The following is a 6,276-nucleotide window of genomic DNA, read 5'->3' as shown; positions in this document are numbered from 1 at the left end:
TCTGTTTTTGCCTACTAGCTAGCTACATGTTTTTGCTTACATATGCCCGCTTAATTAAGACATGCAAACGTGTGTGCATGCAGATATCACTGGATCTTGTGTATCATTAAAGTTGACGCCGGAACAGTTGAAATACTGGACTCGCTACTCAAAGCAAATAGTGACTATAACATCTTGTTTGGAATAGTCAACATGTAATTTCAATCATTATTAACTATATATCTCGGCCTATTTAGTTCGTCATTTCATGATATGAATTATTTAATAACCCCTTTATTCATTTTTTTTGTCGGCGGGCAGGGCTTGGGCAAGGTTCATCAGCGTCACGGAAGGCGAATGGAAACGACAGCTGAAATGGTTTCGACCCAAGGTAAGTAATTAAGTAGTACTAGCTAGCTAGGTAGCTACCATCTCTTTAATTATCATGCTTGATTAATTATTATCAGATCAAATTAAATTCCATTCTCGTAATAAAGGCCCTGAAGCAGGCGCAGGGGACTGATCTGTGTGCATTCTGCGTTTGCGAGAACATTCGCATGATGGCGTCCGAAAGGAGCAGATCTCAAAGACAGGAATGGGTACGCTTGTCAGAACACTATTCACAATTTTTACACCATTATCGATATCTAGTCACACAACTAATACACATGCATATTGATCTCCTTCTTAACAGCTCAAAGAGGTGCGGGACAAGCTCCTAGAAACGGAGCGCGTAGAAGCACTTCAAGAGGAAATAGCGGGATTTTTGCTCGACCATGTCATAAATCCGAAGGAAGAATACTATTACCCGCTACCGCCCCCATCGACCAGGTCATGAACCACTTTCAATTGTCATCGTGCTCCGAAGGCACCAATTAGGCTAATGCCACTGGCTCCGAAGGCAACATGCATATGTAGGAGAAATTGTATATAGCTATACATGTGTGTATGTGTAAATTAATATGGTGGTTTGTGAGACATTGATGATATATATACTGGTTCTACTAGAAATTCTCTCTCTCTCTCTCTCTCTCTCTCTATATATATATATATATATGCATAACATGTACAATGTGTAGTACCGTAAAATACCAGCAAACGAAAAAGAATTAAAATGAAAAACACAAAATTAAATGAAAAAGAAATCATAAAACCAAAAACCCCCCAAACATTTTAGTACCAGTTGGTGTTACCAACCGGTACTAAAGGGCTCCCGGCCTCCGGAGCTGGCTCGTGCCACGTGGTTGCCTTTTAGCACCGGTTCGTGCTGAACCGGTACTAAAGGGAGGGGGGGCTTTAGTACCCAAACTTTAATGCCGGTTCCTAAACCGGCACTAAAGGGCCTTACGAACCGGTGCTATTGCCCAGTTCTGCACTAGTGCATGGTGAATGAGGAGTCTCGGGTCAAGGGCATGCTGGGGTACCTTGACCCAATGTACTTTTACACAGGTCGTCGGAGCATGATGAGCGACGTTTATAACCTGGGTGTGGTGATAATCGAGGTTCTGACAGGGAAAAAGCCATACCTCCAAGTGGAGGGGGAGACACGTCGACTTTTGGTAGACTTTTGCACTCCCTATAATCGAGGCCGGCAATATTGAGGAGTTGCTGGACAAGCGACCTTTACCGGAGCCAACGTCATGGCATCTGCAGGCGCTGAAGCGTGTGGCGCAGGTCGCACGATGCGGCGTAAAGTTGGTCGGGGAGGACCGTCCGGCCGTATCAGACATCGTGGCCAACCTCAAGGTAGCGCATGAGTTGATCTGCTCGATTGACGAGTCAGATTTCTGGCCTTTTCTCGTAGAAGTTGACGAGTCACATGGCTCACCCTGTGCCAGCAGCGGCGCGTCATGGGCAATAGGTTCCCCAACCCATCTGGTACGCTAGAAACTTATTGAGCTCTTAATTCAATCTTGTTCATGTGCTGATGAAGGGGGCACACTAATATTCATTTTGTGGTCTCTTGCTTGATTAGGAGTCTGAGGGGTTGGAGGAGGGGCGTTGACACCAACCATTGAAGGCGTCCTGGAACGCAGCAGACTTCACGACATTCGACAGGGTTTTCAGTTTGTTACTTCACCGCCCGCCTTACTTTGTTTTGTTCCAAAGTAGAGGTCTGAGGTTTGTACGCACACATGGTTGATGTTCAGCACCATGTCACCCCTTACTATCTTCTCCTTTTGAGATTGTTTTCTCGATGTGTTCCTTTCTTCTATACTGGGCAGGTCTTCAACCAGCAGGGGAAGCGGAGAAGCTGCGACGTGGCGTGGAGATGGTGAGAACCAGTACAATGAAGCTGATGAAACTCTGCGAGACATCTAGGCGTCTGGGCGATGATGCGGGGGGCGTACTTTCCTGGTGATCAAGCAACAGTTTTTCAATTCCAAGTCCGAGTTGATGAATCAGTACTATCATGTGATGGGTTCGTATCCTGTTGGTAGTTTATTTTTTTTGGGTTCTCTCGGTGGCCAGAACTGATGTACTCGCATACCCCGGCTGTTATGGGCTTGTGCCCCTCTGATTTGGGCATGTAATCGCATACCCCGGCTGTTATGGGTTTGTGCCCCTCTGATTTGGGCATGTAATAGGTTAGTTATTTTGGTGCTGTCAGGTTTTCGCCCCATAGCCTTCGTTTCGATGACCGGCGAAGGCAGTTGGTTTTCTGGCAGTGCGTTGAACTCGCTACCTCCCTTTCTCTTCTCTTGAATGTTTCTTAGACTATTTGTATTTCCGTTCTTTGTAATGGAAAGGGGGTCAGCCCGGTTCAAAAAAAATAAACTTGTGCATGGCGTTTGTGGTAGCATTTAGTTTTATTTGTGCTATCTGCCATTGATGATGCTCACATCACATTGTGTTGGGAAGATGAAGATACCTCTTAAGAATAAAATCTTTGCATGGTATCTTCATCGCAGAGTCATTATTACTAAAGATAACCTTATTAATAGGAATTGGCATGGAAGTCCGCAATGTGTCTTTTGTCACCATAATGAGACAATAAAACATTTATTCTTCCAATGTAAATTGGCTCGTTCTATATGGTCAGTCATCCAAATAGTTTCTGACTTGTATCCTCCTTGTAGTGTTGCCAATGTATTTGGCAATTGGTTACATGGGATTGATCACAGGTTTAGAACATTTCTCAGGGTGGGAGCGCTTGCCGTTATTTGGTCGCTTTGGCTATGTGTAAGGGCGTATTTATCCCTAACGTGTATTGGTGATTGATGACAATGCGTTTGCGGACTAATCGTGTGTCTTGAGTTTCCCAGACGTTTCTTCGCTAGGCACAAGACGGTTTGGTGTCCCTCGAAGACTATTGAAGACGGCATTTTTCTACGTTTCTTTTTGGTGGATTTGAGTCGTAGGAAAGCCGTACTATTAAGAGGGGGTCCGCGTCGGAAAGGTTCGGGTGGAATCATTACGTACACGTTTCTTTCTAGTCCCCTCCTTTCCCCTGCACCTTGGAGCATCCTCCGTTTTTATCTCTTTACCTTGTTCTGGCTGCTGTGTTGGCTTGCGGTAGTACTGCTCCCTAGTGAGCGGTAGTATCGTAGACACCAGCGGTAGTACCGTGCTGTGGCGCGGTAGTACCGCGGGTGCCCACGGTAGTACCGCTCCTCTGGAGCCGTAGTACCGTGACCCCAAGGCCAAGTACCGTTCCCTCGCGGTAGTAGGGGCGGATGTAATTTTTTACATCCGTGCTACCACGGTAGTACCGCATCCCTTGCGCGGTAGTACCGTGCGCGGCCTAGCTCAGCTGCCAGGCGGTAGTACCGCTCCTCTGCGGTAGTATTGTGTCGGATTTTTGCTACGTCCGTTTTCCAGCGGAAGTAGGCACGGATGTTCTGTTATCCACGCTATTCCCAGGCTTGGGGTTCCCTGCCTTGCGGTAGTACCGCAAGGGGGAGCGGTAGTACCGCGTCTGCGGAAGTACCGTCCTCAGCCCATGTGCTTAAGGTCTGCCCTAGCTACTACTGCTGCTGCGGTAGCACCGCGGCTCCTCACGGTAGTACCGCGTGGCCTCGCGGTAGTACCGATGTTCTGGAGCGATAGTACCGCTGGTCGCGGGCTGGTAGGTGGATAACGGTTGGTTTTTCTTCCTTAGCTATATAAGGGGTGTCTTCTTCCTCGTGTTGACTACCTCTTCCAACCCTAAGCTCCATTGTTGCTTTAAGCTCCATTTTCGCCTGATCTCAGTCCCTAGCCAATCAAACTTGTTGATTTACTCGGGAGTGGTTGAGAAGGCCCCGATCTACACTTCCACCAAGAGAAATTTGATTCCTCCCACTACTCCCTAACGGATCTTGTTACTCTTGGGTGTTTGAGCACCCTAGACGACGATTGAGGTCACCGCGGAGCCATAGTCCATTGAGGTGAAGCTTCGTGGTGTCATTGGGAGCCTCCAATTGAGTTGTGGAGATTGCCCCAACCTTGTTTGTAAAGGTTCGGTCGCCGCCTCCAAGGGCACCAATAGTGGAATCACGGCAGCTCGCATTGTGTGAGGGCGTGAGGAGAATACGGTGGCCCTAGTGGCTTCTTGGGGAGCATTGTGCCTCCACACCGCTCCAACGGAGACGTACTTCCCCTCAAAGGGAAGGAACTTCGGTAACACATCCTCGTCTCCACCAGCTCCACTCTTGGTTATCTCGTGCCTTTACTTGTGCAAGCTTATTTGTGATATATCTCTTGCTTGCTTGTGTTCCTATCTTTGTTGCATCATATAGGTTGCTCACCTAGTTGCATATCTAGACAACCTACTTTGATGCAAAGTTTAATTTGTTAAAGAAAAGCTAAAAATTGTTAGTTGCCTATTCACCCCCCTCTAGTCAACCATATCGATTATTTCAATTGGTATCAGAGCCTCGTCTCTTTATTAAGGACTTTACCGTCCGAAGAGTATGGTTGATACCGTAGACGGTGTGGAGGAACACTCCGGTGTGAATCCGATCTCGTCTACAGGCGATGGGGGAACCTCGGTCTCTCGTGAGGAGTTCAATGTGGCCTTGGAGACAGTGAAAACCTCCATGTCGACCGAGATTGAAAGCATGTTTACTAAATTTCTTGAAGGGCTTAAACTATCCACCGCACCGTTGAAAGTGGGCGATCCCACTGACAAGGTGACGGATGCTATCTCCGACAAGGGGGAAGCTAGTAGTGAAAAGGCTCCGTCTTCTAGTGGTAAAAATGGCACCGGCATCTTTGCTCATGTGGAACCACCAGTTGTTTATGGTGGACCGGTTCCTTCCACTCATTTGAATCATGCCAGTCCTCCCCCTAAGATTGTGATAAATGAGGACTTTGATTCTTGGGTTTACCGCTTTAAGCGTCATTTAAATCATGTGAACACTAATCTTTGGAGAATAATTGAAGAAGGCTTCCATCCGCATGATCCAAGCAACTTCACTCCTCGAGAAGCCGCGGATAATCAGTTCAATGAGAATGCTCTCTTCATCATTCAAGATGCAATTCCACCCGAAGATCTACCTCATCTTCGGCCCTTCGCCTTGGCCAAAGACGCATGGCTTTGTGTTGTCTTGCTCTACTGAGGAAGCGCAAGCATTCAACGCTCCAACTATGAAGTGGTGCAAGATGAAGCCGATGAGTTTGCAATGAAAGAAGGTGAAGAACCTCGTGAGCTTTATCGGAGAGTAACCAAACTCGCGGTCTTACTCCGAGATCACGGGAGCAAGGACACGGATGACAATTGGATCAAGCGCAAATTCCTCAAGGCAATGATGCCTTACCACAAGGCCATGTCCTCCATCATTCTTCAAAGGCCGGACTTCCACATTTTGACCTCAAGTGAAGTGTTGGATGAGTTTGTGGCTATGAACATCTTGGACAAGACCGCTGACAATGCGGTGCTTCGCTCTCAAAGGGCAAAGAAGCCCAACCTTGCATTAAAGGCCAAGGTTTGCGGTGAAGAGGAAAGCAACCCCGAAGATACAAAGTATGCCTATCATGAACACATGGCACTTGCTTCAAGGCCATTTTGGAGTAAGAAAAACTCAAGGCCAAACTTCAACAAGAACAACTCAAGTGGCACGAAGAGCAAGCAACGTGTAAGGACTTGCTACAATTGCGGCAATGTGAGTCACTTTGTTGCGGAGTGCCCGTATGAGAAGCGGGAAGACAATGGTGGCAAGCTCATTCGAAAGGAAAAAGCCAAGTCTTTCCCCAACAAGAATAACTTCACCAAGAAAATCCCTCACAAGGCGTTGGTGGTTCAAGACACTACAAACAAAAGACACATCCATGACATTTTGGGCCGAACAAAAAAAAATTCTGTCATACATATGA

This window comes from Triticum urartu, chromosome 2, assembly GCF_003073215.2.
Source record: "Triticum urartu cultivar G1812 chromosome 2, Tu2.1, whole genome shotgun sequence".
Classification (NCBI taxonomy): Eukaryota; Viridiplantae; Streptophyta; class Magnoliopsida; order Poales; family Poaceae; genus Triticum; species Triticum urartu.
Note: the sequence above shows the minus strand (reverse complement) of the source record.